Source organism: Varroa jacobsoni, unplaced genomic scaffold (assembly GCF_002532875.2).
Source record: "Varroa jacobsoni isolate VJ856 unplaced genomic scaffold, vjacob_1.0 scaffold_315, whole genome shotgun sequence".
Classification (NCBI taxonomy): Eukaryota; Metazoa; Arthropoda; class Arachnida; order Mesostigmata; family Varroidae; genus Varroa; species Varroa jacobsoni.
In genome coordinates this window covers 85199-113112 of record NW_019213217.1, presented here as the reverse complement: position 1 = coordinate 113112, position 27914 = coordinate 85199, and the positions used below count along the sequence as shown (strand labels likewise).

The following is a 27914-nucleotide window of genomic DNA, read 5'->3' as shown; positions in this document are numbered from 1 at the left end:
TTTTTGCAATTTATTCCACTTGTAAGTTATTTATCACTGATTTTAGTTGACGAAGTTCCCGGCGAACGCCTTCGTCGATAGAGACGTACAGAAATGCAATTGCTACAGTGACCGGATAAAAGAACAGACAATGCAGATCGGATGTAACAAGGTTTCCGAATGGTCAATCCGACGAAATTGTTCATGAAAAATTATTTAATCTTTAACGATTTTAACCTCTTAAATCAAGATGTTACTGGAAGCCTGTGTTGTATCGTATGTATGCACAAAGACTGAAAGACCTGTTTTCGTCCGCTTCAGGCACTCCAACAGCTGCCAGAGCGTCCAGATCGTTCACTTAATATAAGAGTAACAAAAAAAGAAGCATTTTCTTAGTTTTTGAAACTCAGCTAGTGTACACACAGATTCAAACAAACCTATTTTGATTTTCGTTTCCTGCAGAGAAACGACGTTGACGGTATACCTTTGTGCATCTACATATATGACTACCGTGTTGAATCTCATCACGCCTGCGTCCAAGTTGACTGAATAAGAACGCAGTGGAAAAGCTTTGCGACTTGACGCGTAACTGGCTAGCACCGTCAGAAGCGTAAAAATAACTACTTGGCACTTGGGACGTTATCTTCTTTTGACGATTTTGGTGTTCAGCCTTTACTTAGGTTTTTCATAAGCGATAAACATTGTATACTCGTACGTTTAGGCTCGTACGGCGTGTTTATTGCGATACAAATAAAAATGCTACAATCTGCAAATGACAAATGGCTATGGATGTTTCCAACGTCCCTCTGCTGCGATTACCTTGCCAGAAGTTATATATTAGCGCTCTGTTTCATTTTCCTTATATTGTGTTTTTTCATTCAATCATAGCCGTCGTGTGGTACGTGACATCGGTTACAGGTTCTCGACTCCTATATCCTCCGTCTATGTATATATGTTTATACAAGGATCTCGTATCAGCGATGAACAATTCTTGGTTCGCTACGACGACCATGGCTTTACTGCCGTAGGCAACCATTAATAACGATTACGGGAACGTATTACTACGTTTTTTGTTTTATAATAGGCTGAGTTAATACGAGCTATTCTATGTTATCTAGCTGGCCATCCGTCACGTATCGTATACGTAATTCCATTATTATCTACTGCGTGATTATTTAAAGTACGCGTGCCGTTTTCCTTCTTGTTATAGCATAATGGTCGTAATAGTGGTAGTGCATTGCTAGTGATGTCGTTCATTTCATAGTATCTATCTATATATGGCATTAGTCGGTAGTAGCTGCTGTTGATACGTACAACAATATGGGCAGCAACACAGAGGCGAAACGGATGCCCTCGCCAAGGTCGTTCTTGTAGCAGCGGTCACTGTCCGCCAGTCTGTCTGTTTAGATAGCTAGCTAGCAACCTATCTATAACTATCTGTTCCTGCTATTTCCGCACGGTAGCAATGTCGTCGAAGCGAGTTATTCGCTGGTGGTAGGCGACGGCCATCATTAGCTACTTCCAGCATTTGTTGCGTTTCATCACAAGCACATCCCATCAAGACAATGAACTGCTACGGCCACAAAAGTCAAGCAGAAACAGCCAACTTCGCCAAACGCCAGCTAGGTAGTGACGCGTACGCCAATAGCCATCAAAAGCGCCGTCGCCACTGCCTTGGTAGCCGCCGCCGCCGCCGTCGCCGCTGCCGCTACGCGCGTTCCCTTCGCGACCGAATTAACTGGTACCAGAACAGAGGAGAAGCATATCAGCGAAACGCGGCGACAGGACAACAAGGCAAAGCCACTTATTTAGCCAGCCAGTCAACGCCGTTGCGCGCCGTCGAAGGCAGAGTCCTGCTCATGTCATCCTCGTTGCTACAGGACGCCTGCGACAGAAGCAGTAAGTGGTGATATAGCAAGAACAACGTGACACACTCTCGCGCGCTCGAGTTGCACGAAATCGTGACGCGGACGCAGTAGCCGTCGTGCGGATGCGGACGGCCGGCCGGCATCAGCCACAGCTGCAACAGTTAAGTGGTGGTAAATTGCTGCTAGTTTTCCTCGTTATTTCTGGTGCCACCGTTGCATTGGTGTCGGTTATAGTGATAGTTCGCGCACAAAGCGCAAACGGAGCGCGTGTAGGACCCGCTGGCGTCTTCGGCACTCTCTGGGATCTACCTAACGCGAGTGCCTACAGTTAGGCAGCACAGCGTACCTAGGGCAATTACGCGGCTGGTAGCAGCGGCGGTGGCGGCTGTTGCAATACTGGAAACGGTGCCGCTCTGGTTATCGCTATCACCAGCACTAACAGCGTGTAAAAGCGTGACTACACTTTCTAATGAGAGATACGAGGGCGGGTGGGAGGCTGGTCAGGTAGGCAGGCAAAAGTGAGCCAGGCAACAGGCGGAAAAGCGATGAGAAAGGTTTCTGTGCAACGATGATTGATGCCGCATAAAAAGCAGTAGCAGTGGGGACCTGCAATGGAAAACAGAGCCTATCTGTAATTAGCGAGACTAGTGCGCGCTCAGGGATATTACGCAAGTTCAATTTAAAGTTAGTTTGGCCGATTACGAGCAGATATCCAGCTATGTTCATCTAGCTGGTCTTCCGTTCTGCCAGCGCCACTGTATTCGTAACGCGGCCAAAGGCTGTTGCTTTGCACGCACAGAACGAACAGTGTACCGCTGGCCGAGTGCCACTAATCGTCTATTACTTTCGCTAGTGTACACCGACATCACTGATATTTTTACTGCCCCTTGCGTTTATCTATGCATTGAAATTGCGGACGTGCTCTCGATGACGCCTTGTTCTTGCCAAGAAACAAAAGGGAAAATAATAGTAAGGCGACAGATGTCGATAGTGATTTTTAATGGACCTAACGTATCAGCCAAAAGGTATTTTCAACCGTAGCAATCAGAGGAGGTACATGGACCGCACGAGGCTAGTTAATACTACCTACCAATCCCAAATGACACCCGGTGGCATGAAGCATGACTGTGTGCTGGCGTAGGACAAGGTTGATTGAACTAATATTGCAGTAATTTTCTAATCTACTGATGCGTTCTACTGCCGCACTAGATCTTAAATCTGTTCTGCTAGTCTTTGTGTTCCGTGTACTGATTAACGCACCTATCAGTGTATATCGCCTACCTTAGGATTAAGTTTGTAGACCCCCCCTCTCTCCCCCCTCTCTCTCTCTCGTCTTACTGGTGAGCAGCTCGCAGTGGGTGGATGGATGAATTACAAGTGAACGGACCTGTAGTTTCTTTCTCCATTTGTGGGCGGTAAATGCGCGCGCGTCTACCAGCAACGTGTTATACATTCAAATGGGTATAACAACCGGGCCTGTATTTAATAAACGCCACTAAGTTTCTCATCGGAAACGGACTCTCCCCTTCACTGGATCTACCTATACGTTAAGTGCTAATGGAAGTAACGTTGGGTGTTCGCTTATTTTCTCATACTTGAATTCTATGACTTAAGTAGCGACCAACAGAGCTATTTGAGGGTGAAGATGGACTTTACGACGGCAGGACGGGTTGACGGACAAAAGGACGTACGCGACAAGGAAAGGCAACAGGTTAACAAGCTTGAATTTAACTAGTGTGATACTGCTGGGTTAGCTTAAAAGAGACCCGCAAAATAGAAGTTTAGCGTTCGGTGCTAGGTTACCGGCAAATGTCCCGTCGGGTTGACAGGTTACAACGACAACAACAACTGCGCAGGCATCAAAGGTCATGGCGTTATAGTGACACAACAACATCAAGAACTCAACATAAAGCCAAACACGAGCCACCGGTATTTAGGGACAGCACGTTTCGCTCATCCAACAAACAAAGGCAAAGTAATAGTTGTAACACGTCAATGTTCCTCCTGTATGCGGCAATAATTGGCACAATTGAGGGCTCCTGCTGCCCCCTCAAAAAGATAACAGAGAAGGAAATAATGGTAAACACAAATGTCAAACGTATTCGTGAACAAGCCCAAAAGTATAAAACACCCAAACGAGCGTAGATCTCGGGACGTTAGCACTTGAGGTCTGTAGCAATGGCAACATGAGGTCAAAACTTGAGAGCGCCGCGCACACAAAAGTTAACTGCTGACACTTCAGAGGTAAGTAGGGAAAAAGGATCAGAGAGATTAATATTCAGAGAGGTTAATATTGAGTATTTGCTGTTTAGCCAAATTGAACCTCAATCAGCAAGAATCTACTACAGAAATAGATTTCATAATAAAGGTAATTTTTTCCAAGCGGGGTACTTTTGAGACAATGTTACGGCGAAATGAAAGTATTTCATTATCTATTAGCCTGAGAATTATCTATATATTAGAGAAACAAAAGAAATCATTCCTAAAATGTACGTATTAACTGTTTTTTTTTAGATTTTCCAAACTATTCAGTTGTTGTTAGGGTAACGGCGATCTCTATTTGTTACTTTGCTGTCCTAATTTGATATTTGTAACCCAGTAATATGGTTCTATATCCAAGCTGTTATCATCGTATTTGATGTCATGAAAAATAGGCTTTGTAATTCGGCCATCATGAACGGGTCTGGGCTAATTGCAAAGGGTAACATTTTCGAGCAACTTGTCCTATTTGTATTGTACTAAAGCTGTCGTGACTGAAATCTAGGTGGGTATGGCGTGTACGACGGGGCTGGCTATGTTTGTGCAAGGCGTTTCCAATCTAAAGGGCTTCACTGAGATTTTAAGTTCCATAGTTAAATCGTTTCTGGATAAAGGATTTTGCCGCACTTTGCTTATCTAACGAATTTCTTCGACCGCCTCCGTCGCTTTTCGACAGCGGCAAAAAGTCGAACTCGAAAATCTATTCTTTTTTCACTTCACGTGCCCATATTTGAAGTTCAAATAGGACCACTTAGTGAAAACTTATAAATTAATAACTGTTTTTTTTAAAAGATAATTTTGATTCTATTTTTTTAATAATTCTATTTTTTTTTCGCCACATAATAACTGTTATTCTGCGTTCTTGGCTAATGGGGCTTAACAATGGCCACGATACAACTCGTTTACATCTTTGAATCACCTGTGATCCATCAAGCAGATTCGACGGTGTTTCGTATTGGCTTACTTAGTAAAACCCAATTCCTGTCTCTATGTAAATTCATGCGCGTTCATGCGCATACCTTTTTTGCATTAAACAAACGACCAACGATCCGGATGTGACCTATTGATTTTTCAAGTAGAGGACGAATGAACGCATCTTGAAACCGACAAAATTTCGCTGGTACATTGATTATATCTATCCATTGATATGGAATATGCGACTTGTGCCGTATGCGATGGTTATATCTCGGTTAACGAACCTGCCCTTATTTTCAATTTTGCAAATTTCCTCCATCTGGAATGACTTCCGTTTTTCTTTTACCAACGTACGGTCACATTCGAAATTGATGGGACACCATGTTTTTACTGCCAACTTAATTGTCCGTATCCGAGAAGGTAAACATATTTGCATACACTAAGGTATTGAAGACTGTGTGCTATTGCCAAACGGAAAAACCGTTTGCTAGCAGTGTCGATAAGTAAGATCTACAGAAACAAGCACAATTTACTCAGGACTAACCGCGCGTTTTCGTGCACACCTCCAGATTCGTGTTTGCTGATATACAAAATTATCCTTATTCATAAAGATCATAAGATGGCTGTCGTTAAATCTGTGAAAAAAAGGAAATAAACGATCAGGATCTATAAATTGTATGGCTTAGTGCATCATCTCTGATTGCGCTTCTCATTGCTATGTCAGCTTAGAAACACACGCCGGTGTAATTGATAAAATTATATCTACTTCATTCATGGAATCGTATCAAGGCGGTCAAGGTATTTGCGTTCAACAATAAAAAACAATGGGACAAAATTTACATGGAGAGATCATTACTTGTTCAATTGTCTCACCTCTCACGTAGCTCATCACATGTCCGCTAATGGCGGTAATCGGGTGGTTCGAAAACGAGTTGGGCTAAGTCAGCTAGATGTCCAATTTCTCTATTCGAGGGGACGATTGGGATTTGATAATGAGTGAATTAGGAAGACCGAAAAAGTGCTGGTTTTCTGGAAGAACTGCAATCTCTTTGCAGCAAGAACTTTTCCCTCTAAATTCTGAGGGTGCTCTAAATTCTAAGAGGCCTCGTAGGACCTCTTAATGAGTATTTCAATGTTCCGCTTAGAATATCGCAGAACAGGATGATCAGAATGTATTTTAAGCATTAACATCAATATCGTAGTGTATCTGTAACGCCACCTCTATTTAGACGTTCAGAAACGAAAACGGCATGCATCCCATGGGATCACTTCTCCCTTGCCTCCAGTTTATCAGTGATCAGTTTTTCTTTAATTTGCTGAATCCGCTATGATAAAGCTACTCATCAGTCAAGTGATATGCGCGATTTGTGCTGTGTATAATGATCTTTAGTCTCCAACAAAACCTTTAGTTTATACAGGTGCGTGCGTGCGTGCGTGCGTGCGTGCCTTCGTGTGCCTGGATAACAGGAAATGTTCCGGCTTGGCTCACCTGGTTAGCGTTGTTGTGTTTGTGGTGGCCAGAACTTCTCTCCTCCTATTTCGAAGGCTTACCGGCGTTGGGGTGTGTTGGTTGTACTCGCAACCTAGGCATGCGAAGGGGGCAGCTAAGCGGCGGCAGTTTCTCTTGCCCCGTGGGGTGGAGGCTCGGAGGGTGAGGGCCATTGGATGACAAGTTTACTTCGATAGCCAGTGTTGGCCCTTTCTCCTGGCGATCCCAGAATACCCATCGCAGACTTCTCAGCAGACGCCGACCAAGTAGAAGGAGGCGGCAATCTGCTCTTTTCCTTCCCTCCGTCGATTATCCTTATTTCGGAGGACAACGCAGCGCACAACGTAATGCAAGGCAGCTCAGCACAAGCACAAAGAGCGTTTTCAGATGCAGTAAACACCTCTGTAGGGACATAATCTTAATTATATCGTACAGCCAGTACGATCGTCTCAGCTGCAGCAGATGATTTTTCCTTTCAAGATATTGCGGTACGGTAGTCGTGCGAGAGTGTCTCTGCGATGCGACGTCGGTGACATTTGACTTAATGTCTCTGTATCTCTGCTGCCAGGATCAGTGAGGTGGATGCCGTCATTCTATAGCGTGACGTTGTCACACATAAAACACTAGAAAAATACTGAGAAAAGGCCAACTGGTTGTCTTCACCAGTGGAACCATTTCTCGCCTTAACGATTGGTTCCGTGTGCAAGATCAATGTGTAAGGTGTTCCATTGTCCATATTGTGTTTAATCGGTCGATTCCACGCCGAGGTTATTTCGCGACTAAGACAACTCCGCTCCTTGGCTAAAAGGTATTTATACAGCTCTAGTCATGTGTTGACTACCCTCGATGCGAGAACGCGCATCTTTGTAACGTTTTAAGGAACTTTTCGGATCCGTCTAGTTCGCGCTAGCAAGAGCAACGTATCGTTATATCAGAACTGTGTGACAATTGTTTTTTAAAGCGAGTGGAAGGTCTTCTTCGAGTGTACAGTGCTTACGACTGAAATGACACGGAGCCAAGTGTGCGTTACACACGGGCGCAGGCTGTGAATGCTGTTCAATTACTAAAGGAGTAGAAGGACAGCGATATTATTGAGATTCATAGTTTTACCGCGTTCGCGCGGGCATTTGGCTAGCCTCCACAACGTTCAGGGTGTTGTGCTCCGTACCGTGTGTGCCTCAGGACAACGATGGTGACTTAGCATCTGCTGGATCATTGTTTTCCAGGAGTGCAAGAAGCCGACAAAGCAGCGGGCTTCTGCTGGACGACTGTGCCGGAGCTCACGAACCAAGCGAGACGCTCCTGTTTCGAACGAGAATCACAGCCGCTGCAGCTGCCAAAAGGGCAATGGTAAGTACTTGCATATTTCCTCTCAATATTTGGATCCTGGTAGTATGTTGTTTCTACGAGTGGAAAGTTAGAGAAGTAAAAACAGCCTTTTGTTGGGTTTTAAGCATTGTAAACGCGTTGTATTAACCAATTACCCTTAACTTGTCCTCTTAGAACAGCTCTATTTACGAGCAACAGGTCATGTGGTATAATATGTGGACCAAGGTTGTAAACACATATTGCCAAGACAAGCGTGGCCGGGCCTCTTTCCATCGTTGTTAGTTCCCATTTTCACGATTGATATGACTTACACTATGCCTTCTATTTAACATGATAGATAGCGTCAACTGCAATAGCTTCTCCCCTAAAACACAGGGGGTGTCATCAAGAGGACACTCTTAAGTGTTTGTACATTATTGATGCAAAGTTCGTAATACTGGATTTCAGTTGATATTCGAATATATTAATCGGCTGTCTGGAACGAAATGAAGGATTTCTTCTGAATGAGCTTTTGTGTAGGTGGCGCTCAACCAACAAGACCAGACTCAAATGTTCGTCAGGTCTTCATTACCATATCATCGTACGGGACAACTTAGAACGAGGCTAACATGTCCCCTACCAACAACAATACGGCCTACAAAATTGTAAAACTCTCCGACAACGACAACAATAACCACGACAGAAGGAATTGGCGGCAAATAGGAAATCTGCCTCGCAATTTACCGTTGATGTATTCGATGAAGCTATCGATGCATGCGTATGTTATAGGTACATCATTAACCCCGGCCGACCAGACGGACGGCGAATCGTTATGCTACTATTGGCTGCTGTGTATACCTGTATTGAAGATTCTGCATAATCTAATATATAGAGCAGTACGCGGTTTTCATATCGACCCCCATTACTGCGGTAGAACAAACAAAAGACCCACCGTCATCATGGAGACCGCTTCAGTAGCTCCCGTAACAAGGAACAACAAGCCGGACATTCAAATTGTTATTTCTCCAGATCTGTTGCCTTCTCGGTATTTCGTTACGAAGGACAAGAGCCTGCTAGCGTTTTTATACACGTTCGCACGGTATCGACGTAGGCTCGACACCACCATAGCTACCGATCGCATTACGAGCAGCCCGTCACACTTTACTTTTTTTATGCTCCGTACATTCATCTATCTATCTACGTATTTATCTACCTACCTCCCATTGCTTCTGCCGCCTTCTTGCGCCCCCTCTATCTCCACCCTAGCCAGGTTCCTTAAGGCCGTATGCTTCCACTTGTCTGAAGCGGCCTTCTTACGCTCCGCTGGTGGAAAGAATCCGGCTTGTCCTAATTCTTCGTTTAGCTTGGTTTCGTCCAGCCGCCTCCTAGCCGCTGCTACAGTCGACCACGCTTTTCATCTCCTAGTACGACAGCACCCCGCAAGCAGCCAGAGCTCGCCCGCTTAGCTTCGGGTCCGTTCGAAATACGCGTCGTTTTACTCAGTTCCTTTGGGATAACATGGAGTTCCCTATTGTCGTTATCGGGAAAGACGTGTGTATACGTAGATGAACAGACACGTGTGTGTTCCTTGGCTCTTGGCTAGTGGCAGCAATCGCTTGCTTGGCGGCAGTTGAAGATTAAGCCAAACCGTCTTCGGTGTTGCATGGCGTAACAAAAACGCAGCCCTTCCACGACTGCGACAATGTAATTGCCCCGGCAGCAAGACCGGCGACAATAGTATCGAAGATAAAAGCAAAGCATAGCAGTAACGGTGTATTGTAATTGCTGACGACAGATCCAATCTAGGCCAATCGCTTAATTATGCTCTATTCGCAATATTGGTGACACAACTATTGCTTGACGGTGCGAGAGCTCAGCTGGATTTAACGTTGTGGTGATGACGATCAATCGGTGTGCGGCTATACACAGTCTCTGAGATCGAAAGTTTTGATGGACTTAGTGTTTTCTTTTTAACTTGCAATGACTTCGTTGCGTCGACGTCCGTAAATGACTGTGACATTCGAAAATCATATTGTGCTTACCTACGTCGTCTGTAGAAATATACGTGTTCAGGGAGAAAAGGGGCATATTGTAGGCGTTACACAATAAAATAGATATTTGTTTATGTCACGTTAACTCTTGGCCGGTCATAGCCTCGGCTGCATAGATCGCTTTGTAAAATCTAACGAAAAACAGGGCGCGTTATGTTTGATGGTGAAGTTTTCCCGTCTAGCGCTGGTAAGCAGCGATGAAGAAACGTTACACGGGTAGAAAATTAAATTAACTAGGTGCAATTGACGCTTAGTGATGAAATAGCTGAAGGGCGGCGATGGCGATGAGTAAATCGTGAATTTATACAATAGAATTACAGAAAATCAACTAAAGTTATAATATTCTAGTTTCAGAACAAGCGAAAGCTTTGGTTACGCTTAAAGCCATACAGATATGAGGGCCTTTTAGAAACAGCGACACTGGGTTTCACAGTGATTTATGTATTTTTTCCCGCGTGACGCAGCTTAGACGAGTTTCAAACGAATTACATGGGGATGATGCTGTCACGTTGAATTTGGTATAACATTGACGAGAAATCCAATTATTCGAGAAACGTATTGTGAGGTCACCTCGTTGGAGATCCTACTGTCGAAGTTCGACGTCGGCGGTACGTAATATGAGTTTAAATCCGGTAGCCTATTCCCTTTCATCCTCAATGCGATACAAATCACATATTTACAACTTAACAATAACTGGCCGTATTATCTTGCAGTTACATTTGAGGCTAACACACGAACAAGGAACAATCTTCAATTCCCCTTCTTCATTGAATGGTACCATATATATATATATATATATCACTAACCGAATCGTATCTCAAAATATGGCGAAACTATATGAAACGCTCTTGAATAAGGTGGAGAGATATGTTTATTCGAAATCAGCCTGCTACGGTTATAAGAAAATGATAGTACACGTAGATATCTGGCCGGTAGTTTGGGACACTGGAATGTCGACTAGGCCCTGGCGGACGGCGAAATAATATTCAATGGTCAGAACGACGCAATACTTTAAAAAATAAAGGTTTTTATCGAAAATTAAGTTCTCAAGATAAAACAAACACTGGCTTCAAAAACGTGTTAATATATCTATTGTTTTTACGATATGATACTTCTATGAATGCAGTCTTCATTATCGGTGTATAACTGTGAATCTACGTATCGATATATTATATAATTATCACCTCCAGGTAGCTGGGGGTTGCCGTTGCGTCGACTTGTTACTGACTTATCTATTTACAATTTTATCATTGTTTTGTTACAAATAAACGATATACATGGGTTTACTACCTTCAACATTACGTCGGAGGAGCTAAGAAATGACCAGAAATTCATTCGAAGTGATTAGCAGTAACATAAGGGTTATCTTTCAGTTTCCAAATTCCGTTTTATAGCGTCGCGTACTCCGCACCGCGTCATGAACGTCAATAGGGCTGAACCAACAAATTTTTGATGACAAATCGCTGCTTTTCAGCTTTCCTCATATGATCATGATTGTCATAACCCGCGTCCACAATCAGCGTCGTCATTATCGCGCTTCCTATCAGACATAAGGCCGCTGATTAGATTAGTGCTTTTTATATTACTGTTATATTTGCCCAGCAAGTTAACAACGCTTGAAAGAAAACGCCAAAGGTGTGCCATGCGAATCAGGCCTGAGCCAGGACCTCTACAAATACCTTTTCTGACCCCCTGGCAGATGCATTTGTATTCCTGTAATAGTTTATATAGCAGGCGATAACCCCCTTTATATTAGCGTTTGTTATCTTCGCAAATGAAAAACCATCGGCATGTAACTTATCTCGTTCGAGATAGTCTATCTTTAGAAGAAAAAAACCATGTAAAGTCTCAGTTTAAATGTTAGCGAAGTAAACCGTAAGGTAATTGTACACCACTACTTCCGTAGGAGGACCTAAAAAACATTCAAATTGTGTAGTGTCGACAAATAACAAATGACCTTGTCTTATCGTGTTAGAGTGTGTTCCTACCGGCTGCTTTGGCGCAACGGAGTAAAGGCATCAGTTTATACGCCTATGAGAAATATAGTACGAGTTCGTACGTGCGTACGGCTGGTGATTGCTAGGTTCATATCCATCTGCTGATCATTAGCGTCGTATTAGCGGCAGCCGCAATGGAGGTAAAAACCGACAATCCACATCTGAGCAGATGGACAGGGTGAAAAGGAACTAATACGCCGCAAGAGGATATAACGTAAGATGCACGCTTGGGCTTTATCAGATCACCAAATGTGAAGTGCAAGGGCAAGCGCAGCAGTAGCAGCAATAGTGTGAAACTGCTAAAAAATACATCGTTGCGAATGGGGTTTTTTCGACCGGCGAGCACCGTTTCGTGCGCCCTTCGTATTAGCAGCGGCTGATAGGAGAGTTAGTCTGGCGCGGCACCAGCCAACGGCAGCCTCATGAACATAAAAGCAAATTTCGATTCGTCCGGGAGAGGCTTGCTGTAGTTAAAACGAACCTCTAATGACTGGCAATGCACGCCGCCGTCGCTGGAGAAGACCCCTCGGAAGATTCCCTCTAGCTACTTCCCAAGTACTACCGCTGCTTAGTATACTGCAGTAGATAAAGCAATGACAATAGTGGTACCATCATCAGAAGCCGTCAGGCCAGACGCCGTCCTCCCTTGCTTCCCAGGGGATGTTTTGCAGGCGTCGTCAAACACTTTGCCTCTCTTTTACGTCACTTAGTTCTTGCTCTCCGTCTGTCGCTGCTTTGCGCCTTTGCCCCTTTGTTTCTCTCTCTTCATCTTTCTTAGCTGAAGTTAAAACCTCGTACCCACTTCCAAGCCTATGGCCTCTGCGAGCCAAGCCGAGCACTACCAGTCGCCACTTTCACAGTTCCAATCGTTGCTGGCCCAATCTTCTTGGGAAACTTTCTACCCTGGCTACCGCTGCTGCCGGCATCAGTCTGGCTTCTGCCTTTGTTCTTTTGGCCCTGACTACCACCGCGTTGCTGCTGCTGCTTCGTCCTATGTGCAAAAACTCACCAACAGATGGGGAGCTGGTCGGCTGCTCTACCCAGTGATGGTAGACGGGCGGAGGCCGAACGCCGGGGACATGCAACGGGACCCGTTCGATAAAATTCCTCGAAAGTTCATCACCGTTTAGGTCCCGTTTTCTGCTTGCTCAACATCTCAAGCGGTCATTTTCTCTGTTGTCGGTCTGTACACTATGTCGATTCCGCTTTCGTTAGTAAGCGGGAACGAAGAAGAAAAATCGACGGGAGCGAGTAGCGACGATGCAGTATGTCGGCCAGGGCACAACGAAGGCCAAGCTTGTATCAGAAGCACAGCAAACGCTTCGTAGGGCAGTAGCAGCAATGATAAAAGCACCAGCAGCGGATCGCCATTCGAAGGACTGTCAGGCGTTTTGGGACTGCGTTCGTTTACTCTCGGATGTTTTCAGCTGGGCCTCCAGCGAACGCTAGAAAGTTAGGTTTGCAGCATCAACGTTTTATCTGCTAATGTGCATTCGCGCACGCACTGCCAGAAGCTATGGCAATCTATCAGAACACTGAACAACTACCCTTTAAGAAATACCGTCTTATTAAAGGTGCTAACATTAATTAGGCGATCTTTGTAGTACTTGATTTCTTATGATGCACATGTTAACGATAGCGTCTGGCGTGTCTACGAAATATTACATTGGCATGTGTTGATCCCCTCGTAAAATCGATTTCGCTAGCGGTCTAGCATTATTAATGACTGAAACGCTTTTATCTTTAAAACATTCGTCAAAGGTGTCCATGGAGATGGTTTATACGAAAACCATCTTTCCGAAAACGCATTCACTTCCTCGGCCTAAAAAATAGAAACACCCCGATCCTTTCATGAACTTTTTACAAAAAGAAGGACACGATATTTGAAACATTCATGTCAGACCTAATCAGTATTGAATAAGACCTTGTACCAACCGCCACGATGGTCGCGAACGAAACTGGTTTTGTTTACCCTCGGAGATTGTGGAATATTATGTATGCATTGTAAAGGCTTTCGAGATCAAATAGAAAATTACAGTGGATCTTATAATGTGCGATATTTGCCTCGATCAAAAGGGTCACGGGACAGATATGTGTATACATATAGCGATTACGCTGTCGGTGTTGCTTGTGCTATTCGTTGCAAGGAGAAGCTTTCCTAGAGAACGGCCCCGCTATTGAAAACCTTCAGTTGCTCAAGGGTAAAGACCCTACGTCGATTCAGCATCGCCAAACGATTATGCCCAGGGACGCCGACTCTATACTCCAAAAAGACGTCGGCTTCTACCCTGCGTGCTCTCGTGTCGACGACAATTACCACCATTTATAGAACTGAGAAATAGTTCAACACCGGAACAGAAAATCTGCCGATGCTAGGCGGGAAACGAGGGCGGGCTAGCTAGTGCGAGGGAAAAAAGATCGTCCCGCACCAATGGCGGTTAGACACATACAGAACAACTGTGAAGGAACATAATTTTGGTCGAAGAGGAACACAAACCTAATTGACTGGAGTGCGAGAGGGGCGCCTCTAATATTACGCGAGCATCAACGGCACCGAAAGTAGCTGAGCAGTTACAGAGAAAGCAGTACGCGCGATGTCTATGGCTAGGTGTATCGTGACCACTACGTATTTTGTTTGATAAAAACGCCAGCGGATCAAGGTTTTTGTGTTTACGTATGTGAAGCGCTTTTAGACACCAGCAAAGAAAAGCACATAGGCGTCGTGTTTTTTAGATTAAAACGACGCATATTGTATCTACATACGCATCTAAATTTATCTAGAGTCCTGCAAAATCATTTTCTGAACAAGAATGGGTAAGGGAATACACTGAAGATGATACCAATGAACACATTGGGACGAAGCTGAAGTAGATGCGGCGAAGGCTAGTGTTAGAAGTTGTGTCGCTAAGAATTAACGGTTGTCACCTAAGTCGACTGAGGTTAAAGGAACTGCATTATTATTACTAAATTTGTCACTCCCTCAATATTGAAAACCGGCGACAAATTTTCCCTGGTTTGTACTACACCTTATTACTAACGTCACGCTATACGCTCGCCAAGTCTACTCGTTAGTCTATTATATGCCTCCAAACCTTTGAGACTGCCATTATAGGCCTATTCGAAAAGAATTTGTGTGTTAGTACAACCTTGAATGCTCGAACCCAGCATGTCCCCATCAATCCAGAAACGTATGTGAGCTTCCTATAGACATAAGTATAGTTGCGATTTATGGAAGTACAAGTTACGGTATGGAAGAGCAGTATCTCTTGGCTAAAAATCTCGTGACGACGTGCACTCAGCTATCCTCTTATCGATAGTGTGCTTATAACATAGTATTATAGAAATATAATTAGCCTATTCTCTATTATGGTACCCCTGTTTTAAGTGTGTCATTTAGTAAGGTCCGTTTTATATAAATCTTGCTTATCTCGTGGACTCTCAAATTGGCAAGAAACTTTCTTCTTACCTTGTATATATACAGAGATATCTGATGCTGATTGGACTTTTCTGCCGTGGTGTTGTAATCGACATGACTTTCTCTTTGTGAGCGGAAAGGCTCTCTCTGTATAATGCAATACTCGTACTAGACTTAAAGAAGATACACATGCGCATGATTATTGAACTGCCTAGAAAACGAGCGAAACAAATATAGCGAGCGGCGCGCAGGGATTTCCTTGACCAAAAGAATGGCCGTCGCACAGCGCAGCGCCTATTTTGTCACTCGTCGGCTCTTTTCTCTATCTACATGTCTCCCTATGTCGTATGTTTCAATATCGTCATTCCGTATGTTTCTACTTAAGCCGATTGAACATAATCATGTAGTGCAGTATTACGTGCATGCATACATGAACATGTTCAGGCTCTAGCCGTAGATCGGATTCAATCGGATAATGATGGCCCCCTTGAGCTGCCTTCCTATTTTTCCGTTCCCGTTCCGTCGTCGACGTCGCTTACGTTGAATACGTAAGCATGCATGCATGTCGTTAAGTAAGGTTCCAACGTTCAGACTATTTGGTCTGTTCGTCAGAGTTGGCTCGAGATTAAATTAACACACGTGTAATACTATATAATGGTTATTTTCTTTAAAATAACATTATTATTAGAATTAGTTTTCGCACGCTTCAGTAATGTCCTAAAGCGGCCTGTGATATACATTTGTGCTGACCATAAAAGCAGTACCAGTAGGACGAAACACATCGCGTCGAGTAAAGCGACGCCTATGCCGACGACCTTGGCAGTGACCTTCGACTCGACACGAACGTTGTATATTTTGATCGTGCGTCAGTCCGAACCGAAAGTAAGCTTACTAACGCCGCGTAGTACGATCCCTTGTTTTTTGTGATGTCGATAATGACGACAATTGTTATCACTAGCATGAACACTGCCTGACTGTTCGTCCCTGTTTCCGATAAGAAAAAAATAAGGCTACGAACTATACAGGGAGAATTACCACGATCCCGCCGATGATGTTCAGCGACTGTTGCGTATTACTTGCCGAGTGGCTCAACTGCAAAAAGCGTGAGCGCGTCGTAGCGATAGTGATAATGGCGGCTAGCGTCGGCAACAGCGACGTTCTTCTGCTTGCTTACTGTCAATGTCATCGACCAGATCACGGATACCGCCTCGATGAGAGCGTCACATGTCAGTCCGTCTCAGCCGGTCTAGTGAAGAAAGCTTTTAAGGCATCTATAGACATTCTGCTAGCTTTGTTTTACCTGCGAAACGATTCAGTATATGTAGTATTTATTCGAAACGCAGCTGTTGCTAAACGATCTACGATTCCTCTTGATTTATGCTATTACAAAAAGCCCACGCTTTTTTAAATCATTCGATTCTGATTTCCAGCTTGAACTGAAATCATAGTAATCCTTCTGCTGTTGAAACGTAGCATTCCTACTGCCATTACAAAAGCTAGGAAGTTCAATTTCTATTCTGAACGGACCTTCTTTATTATATCAGATGTACTATTAAATTTTCACATAATAGGAGTATAGTCGGGCGCCACTAGGTCAGCCAATGAGAAGAATCGAACTCGGGCTTTGTTGTGGATAACCAGGTCCACTGAGCGGAGGGACAGCAACGATGCCGGGTGTAAAAAATCATTGGAGAAGAAATTCGCTGTTAGATGTAGGTGCTGGGTTAGCAAGGAACGCGTACTGTAGGAACAGCCGTTCCTATAGAAATAGATCATTCCTGCTGTGTGGCGCCCAGAGGAGAAGGTTTGCTCTAGCCGTCTGCTAATATGACAGGCCGGTCCGGTTCGGTGACATCTGCTGGTGTAGGCTTAGCTTCGAACCCAACGCTGCGCGCTGCCGCATAATGCCATACTGTATTGTTTAGATGTTTCGACCTTGACCATTCTGCCTGTGACTGCTCACACTGCGGCGTCTCCTACTGCGGTTGTTGCTCTTGCAGCAATAGCAGCGCTTGTACGAATAAATAGAGTTTTGAAAAAAAAAACATCCGCATGCAATCACTTTCACCCTTAGCCATCTATATCAATGACTGTTTACGCATGTCAAGCACAAATATCTGTTATCTCGGGGCGTCGAAAGTAAGCACAACACAAGGAATTGGATAGAAACATTTTTATTTTCGCAAACTTACCTAATGATCCTCAACATAGACTAAGACGTAGGATCGTTAGATTCAAAAAATGTTAAACATTTTCTTGAGCTATCTATCAATATCATGGACACCGAAGCTTCTTGCCTTCTGAAAACCAAGGCAGCTCATAGGATGAACAATTCTGCCGTGTGCACAGACGAATGTGAGACTAAGGTTGATGATGACGATGATCCCAGGTAACAACTGTTACACGGCGGTACACGTCCAGGATGCCTCGGGGCGACGACAGTAACGCCGACGGCAACATGAATTGATCAGTCTATTGATCAACTCAAAGGGGTCAGCTTAGGCAAAAACAACGCATTTAGTCCAAAAAGAGCTAGCCAGGTCGATACCAAGCAAGAACAACATTTACTACAGAATGTTTAAGTACCTTTTCGTCGTGTTATACCTTCGTTTCTAATAGACGAATCTCAGTAAAACCTTCAACAAGCACGTATCCACTATAATTACTATTATACGTTCAGTGTATTTCTGGGAAAGTGCTGTTTAATGATTAAAGCAGAACTTTAATATGGGCTATCGTAGCAAAGTAGACACTATTTTGCCTACGGTGACGTCAGTTAATGTAAAGCCCCTATGGCTATCGTGTTGAATCTAGTGAACAACAAATCGATTCCTTCCCACTTGACTTTGAAGAATTCATTTTAATGCTACGTAAAAGCCAATGAGCGAATAAGCAAGCGTGTTATAATTCTCTACTTACTTGCGGCCATGAACGTGACGAGTGCGTGGACATGAAGTGCGGCAAAATTTCATACTGCTCCAAATCAATGAGGTCAGCAGCATCGTCGCCTCAGTATGATGCAATTGACAGTGTTCGTGCTTGTCGCTGAAGTACCGTTCGGCGCTCTGTTGTGTAACAGACTTGATCCTCCTTTCGCATAGCTATCCGGGAATAACAAAGACGCTTGTACACCTTCAGAAACAGTTCTCGCCCGCGACACTTGAACAAGCCGAGGCCTAATGTTGTACATCCAATGCCGATCCAAGCACTAAACACACTAAACGAACAATTTCAAGCAAACGATGTTGGTGGCGTGCTTCCTTCTTGCTTTGATGGGTCAGCGTCATCGGGAATGAAATGATGAATCGAGTGAAGATTTATCCCTGGGCTTGTCGTCTCTCAGCCTGAAGCTGTTATCAGCCCCCCTTGTAACTTGTTCGGCGTGGCGGAGGTAATGATTCGTAAATCTACCACTAGATAATACTGCTAACATACTGGTCAGCGCGAAATGTAACCGTTTCATTTTATGCTGCCTTGTGTTTAGTCCTGCAGCACAACGCATCCAAGAAAGCTTTTCAAAAGTCATGTATGGAATTGTGTTTTGAAAAAAGCGATCAAAATAGTCGATAGTTGCCAAACTGTCAATGATCGACCATCTGTTATTCAGCGGTCACGAAAGCAAAGTACCTATACGTGTGGCCTTGTGCTAATGTTTATATATTAAACAAATTTAGAAACGGCTTCTAATAGTGTCGAATTGTTATTAAAGCAGTACTATAAGTTCATTGTTGAAAAGGACTCGTTTAGCTGAATTTTTCTATCGTATCATTATGATACGTTTTTATTTCGTACGAAATTTCCAAGCTGGATCAAGCTTTTATCGATGTATTGAACGTTTCTGACGTAACAAATAGAGTTGGGATTCGGCGACGCAGGGGGCATGCTTCGAAGACCATATGTTTTATTGCATTCACATCGTGGTAGTTTCTTTCTAGGAAATAAAGAAAGTCAGAAGCTTACCAAAATATAGTGCAGTAGTTTTTTTTTCTTTGCAAAAAAATTTTCTTCATATACTAGCTTTTACGATAAATGGACGGCGTGTTAGGCACAATTTGTGATAAAAGAAAATTACGACATTCGGAAGCATCAATCTCCGGCGCCATTTTCTGCTCCGGCACATCATGGGTTATATTGGCTCTAATCAGTGCTGGCATCAACAGAAACAGATACAGTTGCTCCGAATTCTGCTCAGTGTATGATTCTAAACGATAAAGTAAATTACGTTGACGAAGAAAGTCAGTTGTTTCTTAATAGATTTGATCTAGAAATTGGTAGCCTAGCATCCCTTGATTTGTTTCAGGGTCGTTCGACTTCATGGCCAGCTGCGTTTTTCTGAGATTTGCTAGTCGATCATTATAATACAAAACGACGAAGGCCATACATCAGACACGCTTGTGAAGCCCATACAGCATTATTCAGTCATTAGGATAATGTGTGAAGCTGAAATACGCCATATGTAGTAAATGTAACTTTTATGCAATTGTTGTTTGGAAGCAAAGCAAAAACAAATCACCTAAGGCAAAGCTACAAGGGGCGGACAATTGGGCGAACCGTAAAATTTAGTGCTACATATCACACATTAGAGGCCAGCAGTTCTTTGTAGTAGTTCGATTCTGAAGATAGATTGACTCAGCTGAAGATCAGCAGCGGCAGAATGTTTTTCCCCACGCGAAGACATTCTGCGTTCAATATGACATCATCGAAAGTTGACAGCCAATATTTGCCAAGCCTAACGCGGCGGTTGGCAACGACAATGAATGTTTTTTTAACTTGAATAACACGGCTTGACTCGAAACGGTAACTCAGGAGATTTTCAAGTTCCTCTAGCGGCATGGAGCAGTTACAATATGCCAAAAAGTTAAAACAACGAATATCCACAATTTAAATCGAAGCTATTTGTTCGTGGTTTAGAGTCCATGGAAAAAAACTACGCAAACGTTCGGGAGGGGCGTGGGGACAAGTAAAAATCGTTAAGGGAAATAAAATCTGTCAGCGTAGAAAAGCTTACCATTGCCAAGAAAAATGCCAGTCTAGAAGCCGAACTCGAGGTTCTTCCGTAATTTTTAAACACTTTAACAGAACACATACGTGTTTTTTTTACATATCGCTTAACAACTGTATGAACAAATCTAACGGCGCATCATTTAAGGCAAAATTTAGATAACATTTGAAGTTATCAATGGTTCTTAGCGCATTCGTGTTTAAAAATTGGGTTTTTCATTCATTTCGAAATAACAATAACGTAAAGATCATTCTACGTGAGTCGTTGGATCGTAGCTGCATTACAATAGTCTTAAAAGCGTTCGGGATCCGGCCTCAGTGGCCAGACGATCGCAAAAAGACTACGGTGTTTCTGTACCCATATTTCTGCCATTCAAGCAGCTCATGATGTGGAGTTGTGAATAGGTCGCGTATGAAGGTATAGCGAACTTCGCATTCGTTTCTCGGAGACTCACGGAACTTTTCCCATTTACTACCCAATTATGAAGACAGGGGCACATACCATTGCGGTGAAGAGTGCTAAAGATGCCATTCAGGCTTCTCCGTTTTCCGTCTGCCTGTTAAACTGCATTCGATTGTAGGCCTGTGCATCGGCACCATCGTCACAACCAATATGGTCGTTGTTTATGTCGCGGTGCTGCTGCGGAAAGAAAAGCGAGTCTTCAATGGCGAAGATGGACTCCGCCAATCGCTGGGAAGCTGTCGTTTGTGAACCTCAAACCTAACGGTAGAACAGACAAATTACGTGAGCTGTACATTTTATATTTGCAATGTTATCGAATAGATAATAATTGAATATATGGTTTCACTGCTTACTCTGGCTGTTGCTATATAAAGCTGCAATCAAGCTTATACTACCTATATCGAGCCTAATATAGCTATAGTTTATTTGCTTCTATTTATATAAGCAGCTTATTACTATAGAATCTGCAGTGTTTTCTTCATTTCAAAACATCATACAAAACAAGATTACGGCATTGTACTGTGTATGTGTGCGTGCGTGCCACCCGTAAGGTCACTAACATGATAATAATGGATTGTAGCTGGTGCAGCTGGTCGTAACGCTGGGTACCAGTTGCTTCGCGGCCTTTACCTACCAGCCCGAAGAACCGTAGAAGAATAGTCATGTTTGTGTATCAATTGTTTGTCTAAGTGGCTGCTGTTGACGCGTTATTCCGCTAGTGGATGCTCAACTTAATGAGAGCTCTTAAGTTTTGTTCTAATCACATGACTTTAGCGTGAGCCTCATTCTGAGTTGACGTATGTTACCCGTTGAATGAACCCATGGATCAATGTCTCCGTCGAAAGGGAATTATGCATTGAGAACTAAGGGTAGAATAGTAGTTTGATGAATAATTGAGAATTCTTACTGATGTGGTGGGTGACCCCATAAAGTGGGTCGGAATTCGTACATGAGATTCGGATCTATAGGCTTCGTGCTCACGTTTGTTGCTAAGTGCGCGTTTAATAAAATAGCGTAGAGCGCTTGCTGTTTTCCTTACTTATTACCTACTAAGCCGATTCTGAACAATCGTCTCTGTGGCCGATCACTGTGACCGCCGGTCACCGTATGCACAAGCGTTCGACTGCGCTGTCGCACGCAAACTTGAGAACGACGAAGGCCAGAACATCTGCGCACAACTTCGAATATTTATTAGGAACGCATATTCCAGCCAACGCTGGTGACAAGAGCATCGCTTGGATAACGGATACAGAGTGCGAATTACCGTCGACGATTGGCTTAAATGACCAAAGGCTCCCATCAGATATTTTTTAAAGATTCCGTTTAAGAGTAGCAAATGACGCTGTCATACCTCCAACAGGCTATCGTCCAAAACACGGTATATGTCTTAGTAAAAAAAAAAATAAAAAGAAATTACATTTATCTATAATTATCTTGAGACTGAACATCCTGTGATATTAGATTATTTTTGTTCGTGGAAAAAAAGACGCTGAATAATGGGCTTTGTGTCACTTGCTTGCAACAGGGATAACGCGTGGGGCCTTTCCTTTTTAGCGGGCTTATATTATCGTTTTATTTCGGACACTGACCTTTGTCACGAAATTACAAAAAAAATTCGAGAGGGTGTATGGACTTCTAACTGCTACGGTTCGGTCAAAGTAAAAAGGAATTGACCCTCAGGGACCTTGGCAATCTACACTGAGTATTTTCTGTCAGGACACATTAGCGAGAGTCTTACCGAAAACACGGTATCAACAATTGCGTCTGTTGAAGTAGATGCCAACGGCGTATCCCATGTATTCTACAGGGGGATTTCGTCAACGGCGCTTTCAGGAGCTACGTCCTTCGGATGCCGAATGTTGCAGGTTCTTCGATGATACCAGTTGGAGAAAATGCTATATTTCGATCTAGCTATACAAATAAATGGTTTTTACCCTTTATATTTTTTCGTCTAATTGAACATATCGTAACAGCAATATGGCGTGCGCGCCTGTGAGCAACAAAATGGTAGAGGCTCTCTAACATCTGATGATGGAGCTGCCGCTAGCTAGTGTTAATGGGCCGAATATTAAACGTCACGGTAATAATGCATTCAACCTTGCGGTATCGTGGAACATGCAGCTGTTTGTTATTGCAGAAGAACGACAGCGTTTCACGATTACCCGTGCAAGGGCGGCAGCCCAGTTGAAATTCGCAGTTTCAGACGAGAAGGTCGTAGTACCTAAACTATAATAACTACGTAGTTCAGGGGGCACCCCGGTATATGAGCCGAACCCGTTGTAGGGATAGTTTATCTAAGCCTCTCTGTTTCGAGTTTTACATCCGGTGTCATAGTCACTAGGCGGTCGTTCAACAGACGGACAGTCTGTTTGTCTATGCCCGGGCTCCATCACAGCGTGTCTCTTAAATGTATCTAAGCCTGTAAAAAGGCCTTAGACTAGAACGATTATGGGTCTGGTTCCTTCTCCAAGTGAGACAACCATACGTGTTCATTACTATAGTACGTTTCTGGACGTTGCTGGCCTCGTTAGTTCCTGTTTCTGCTCTTTGGCGGTTTGGTGTCCGTCAAACAGGCATATGAGGCAAAAGAGGCCACAACTGCAAGGCTACTGTTGACGTTTGCTATTCTTCACTACATTACGCACCGGTATCTTATCTTTACCTGCTGTCATCGGACATGTCGTTATTTTCATTCTTCACACAACCACCAGTGAATTGCAAATACCCTGATTGCTGTTATCATTAACTCAATTCGAATGTTAAAAAGTTTACTTGGTTAAACTGAGCAGTACAAAATTAACCAATGGATTATTACTAAGAGTGTGTCTGCATAAAATACATTTTACGATAGGAATGTTGGTAGCGAGAGCAGCAGAACTACGTTGAGTGCGACAAAGGTGTGCCGTGGGAAAAAGCTGATCAGCACAGAGTGAGACAGAAGAGAGATTGCTTTTAGTATCTAGGATCTACGTTCGTACTGATAGCTCAAGTGTTCTACTTATAAACGAAAGTTCTCTACTTTGTAGAATATGTTCCTTCCTTTCCAAATAGAAACAGGCTTTTAACTTACAATAGGAATATTACGTTATAATGAAATAAAGCCTCAATTTATTTATTCGACGACTAACGACGGCAGTACAAAGCGCAACCGGTTTAAGACCGGTATCAGCATATTTTGGAGTCGGCCTTTGGATCGGTGCCATTGAAGCCAACAGCAGCGCCGAAGAGAAATGACAAAATGTTGTTATGTCTCAGATTAATTTGACGCCCTTCTGTGGTTTGTTATTGCGACAAATCGTTTTTTTTTTTTTTTTTTTTTTTAGCATTACAAGCGACTATCGTTTAGTTAGTTTGATACAAATAGAGAAAAGTAGAAAAATCAGGATTGCGCTACTAAAATGCCATTAAACTACACCACGATAATGATGACAATGGGGACGCTGATGGTGATGACATAGATGAGGATGATGATTTGCAAAATACAGACAATTCTATAATTTCCAGTATATCAGTTTCATCGTGCATTTTCGGGTCCAGCTATTCTATCATATTCTATTATTAGATTGAAGATATTACACGAGGTGCAAGCCGGTCTGGACGGACGGATAACGACCGCAAAAGCAAAACATCAAGCGAGAAACATCAGATCACAAAACCACGGACGGTCATGTAGCGGCACCGAAAAGTCGTAACAAAGTAGAAGTGAAGAAACTGCGGCCGATAATGCTGACGTTAACAAACTTAAACTAGACTTTTAATCAATTACCCGCGATCTGTGTTTTTATCCACCCTATAACAGGCGCCCTAAACTTTTATTATATGTTCGGCAGAAACACCTGCTGATTGCCATGAAAATACTTATCATAAAATGGAAGAATTTTGCAACAGTTTTACAGATAAGGACTAATATGACAATCAATACAACAAGTATGTCATTGCTTTGAATAGATCTGAATGAGGCATAGGTATTTACTGATCACATGGTAAGTAGCTGTCTAGGATTAGAGTTGAAAAAGTTATGATGTTTGCTACTTCGCGTATGGATGTTGCAAAAGACAACTGAGAGGCTGCAGGAACTGGTTCCCCAAGCATGACTGTACCGCGTCGGCTACGGGCACAGCTAGTCGTCCTGAAAAAGCCTAACTAAAGTTTTGCTATCACGAAGGATGCCACACCTCGAGTTTTCAATAAGAGGACAAACGTCGGAGTGAGCTATACACGATCTGGGTGCCTTTGATTTGGCAAAGACATGAAAAAGATAAAATATGACAGCAGTCAAAAGTAGCGTTACATAAAATTCGAATGTATGTGCGGCATAGTAATTGCAAATGCCCATATGAACGAGCCAGAAAGGCCAGATGTTTTTCAAACGTTTTGTCGCGATCAGGGGATATTACAAATGGGCGAAATTCAATTACATCAGGAAAATTAACTATCTAATTATACGTATCGGATGACAACTGCGAGATTTATACAAGGCGTATCTAAGTACTTGATACGTGAACCTACACGTATACATGAATCAGAGACGATAAGTTTTATAAATAAAAGAAAAAAATAAAGACGCGACTTCTCCCACAGTTATACTGAGCCATGTAGTTGCTGAACAGACGCCTTTTCGTAGCAGACGTTCGTAGCTGTGATATATTAATTATTCTATTCTTTTGACAATATTAATTAATACTGAAGGCCCCATTTTCCCATGGTAGCTTGGACAAAGCAAGGACATTTATCCGATACGCGAATAGAAAATATATGTACTTTTATCTATTATTGTGTCGTAAAAAAATAGGTTTATCATAGAAGCTGTTATAAACCTTGCAATGCTGCCTTTGAGGCTTGTCAATACATACAATCCGATTTGAAGCTCTCCTTTTCATCACATGTATCCTACACATGTTTCCTTTGTAATCCATGGAGCTATTCTGAAATGCTTTGGCTTGTTATTTATGTAATGCTGCCTTTTTATGTGAGGTCATATTTACGGTTATTACTATGGATAAACATAAATGTTTTGCAGCACTTAGCCATAATACTATAACATGAAGACGGCAAAAAAATAGCGCGATTACCGCGATCTATCCGTGCATCGTCACATCTGTGTGCCGGTAGCGCTTACAACATACACAAACGTAGAATTTGTTGAGAAATGCAAAAAAAAATATGGGTTTAGCAGTAAGGTTCGTTCACGGGACGCCATCTGGTAACCGGTTTAAAAGATATGAAAACACTGGAATTATGAAAACTAATGTAAGAATGTCATGGGTAAAATTGTCGTGGATAGCTTGATCTCAAAGTTGAACCCAATCAACTTACGCAATTAGATTCCGTACTATCCTGCCGTATACGTTTCATACTGTTTGTTAGCTACATTTATAAAATGTGTGAATCGTAGTATATTGAGATAAAAACTTAAAAAATTGAACATTTAACTGTATTTTTCTCATCGTATATAAGCAAATATACGATATAGATGCACGTCTACATTATTCGTCTATATATCCATTGTCTTCTGGCCACATAGTCGTCCCTATGTTACGCCATTGGGCTATGGTTGTCATCTGCGGTTCCTTGTTAATCCAAAATTTAAAAACTCCTCTCTATGAAGCAGCCTTCCCGCTGTTCCATCGACCTGCCCACTAAGACCAGCCGAAGGAGTATTTGCTGTTTAAAAGTGATTAGGGATCACTGCATCAGCTTTACCCAATTTTCAATGGTAACCTAGTTTTTCAACATCCAATATTCCACTTTGTACGATTTGTAGGGCTCATTCATTTGAAGGGCTGACAAGAAGTGCCCTTTTGGGAACAATCTAGTTAGCATCAAGTAGTAGAATACATCAAACCAAGATGAGTTTCACCGTTTAGGCAGAAGCGAAACGACAATATCTGTGTGAGAGAAGGCGGCTGGCTACAAACTCTGACGTTTTACTGGAAAAGTAGAATCACTCGATTCTTGAAAAGTTCAATAGAACTATAACGGTAAATGGCATAGGCACCTGGTTGTGAGGACTCGGAGATCGACGAGAACCATAAATCAATGATGCTGGAATATGTCAATAAACGTATCTGGCTCTTCGAGCAAATAAAAGGCCCTTGAATGGCCAAAAATCAATATTTTAAAGTATCCTTAATACAAACACTGAGAAAAATGATATCGGAATAAGTGGATCCGACGTCGGCATAATGTCTTCTTTATATTAACATAGACAAACGGAAGTGCATAAACTACTGCAAAGTGTTAAATAACTGCTCTGTTCGACCATGCACACATACCCTCTCACACACTGACATGCTCGTACTATTGCCGCGGGGCATATTTCGTTAGAGTCATCTGATCAAAGCTATGTTTGAATGTGGACCAATATTTTCTGTCCATTGGCTTGCTGATTACTGCTACATACTGGCCTAAAAAGGACGGCACCAAAATGCAAATGGCCATGATGATTCTACATTTTTTTAATAACAGCTAATAATTATGCAGGCCCGCTCTAACCATGTGTGTATGTTTGTTTTGTTTCAGGTAAGAGTTGGTTACACTATACCCATGAAAGTTCAAAGAATCGCGACCGTCGATTTTGTTTACCCACTCGGAGACACGAAATTGTGGTGACGATGTAGATAATGCCACATTTCTTAATAATCCTTCTTGAAAGGCGTACTAGTTGGTACTAATTCTTTACTTAGCTACCTAGCTAAAACTATCCTAACTAAAAAATAATACTCTGTCTATAAGTATCGATAAAAATGCTTATATCTAAAAAGCGACACAAAGTATGTTTTCGAAATAGTTCATCATAGTTTTAGCAATTATGCCTAATATCGTCGTTACAATTGATCGCATATACATCCGTAGCCATGTTGGAGATATGTGTATTTATTTATTAGAATAACGTTATCTTGATAGAAAAGTTCCGGACATGCTTAGTTCTACGAGGAGTCTCATAAGGTCCATAAATGAAGTCGAGCCTTTACACTACGTACAGTCTGTCCATAGTTAAAACCGGTATAACAAAAAAAAAAACAAGTACTTCTCTAGCAAATCTGCGTATCCAAACCTTGACATTGCATTGTTGTTTTGCATTCAGATTTCAACCTTCACCTGTGATTATAATTACTGGCTGTTTTTTCTTCGTTTTTTTTTTACATTTGCACGATCATTATAAATTC

At 42.6% G+C, this 27914-nt stretch overlaps 2 long non-coding RNA genes across 6 annotated transcripts; one reads left to right on the top strand and one right to left on the bottom strand.

Moving 5' to 3' along the window:
• The first annotated feature begins 20 nt into the window (after window positions 1-20).
• Window positions 21-27801, top strand: LOC111259282 (uncharacterized). 5 transcript variants are annotated; one of them, XR_015310509.1, is made up of 4 exons: window positions 21-3558; window positions 7737-7860; window positions 10334-10477; window positions 10583-10911. It is a non-coding gene; the product is annotated as an uncharacterized LOC111259282 (long non-coding RNA). The 5 variants fall into 5 exon arrangements; XR_015310508.1 differs by lacking the exons at window positions 10334-10477; window positions 10583-10911 and adding an exon at window positions 27268-27801 and having other exon boundaries at window positions 1726-3558; XR_015310511.1 differs by lacking the exon at window positions 10334-10477 and having other exon boundaries at window positions 1739-4091.
• LOC111259285 (uncharacterized) lies at window positions 17447-22290 on the bottom strand. Its single transcript, XR_002679545.2, has 3 exons — window positions 20785-22290; window positions 18201-18498; window positions 17447-17778 (listed from the first exon to the last, which is right to left on the bottom strand). It is a non-coding gene; the product is annotated as an uncharacterized LOC111259285 (long non-coding RNA).
• Window positions 27802-27914: the final 113 nt, after the last annotated feature.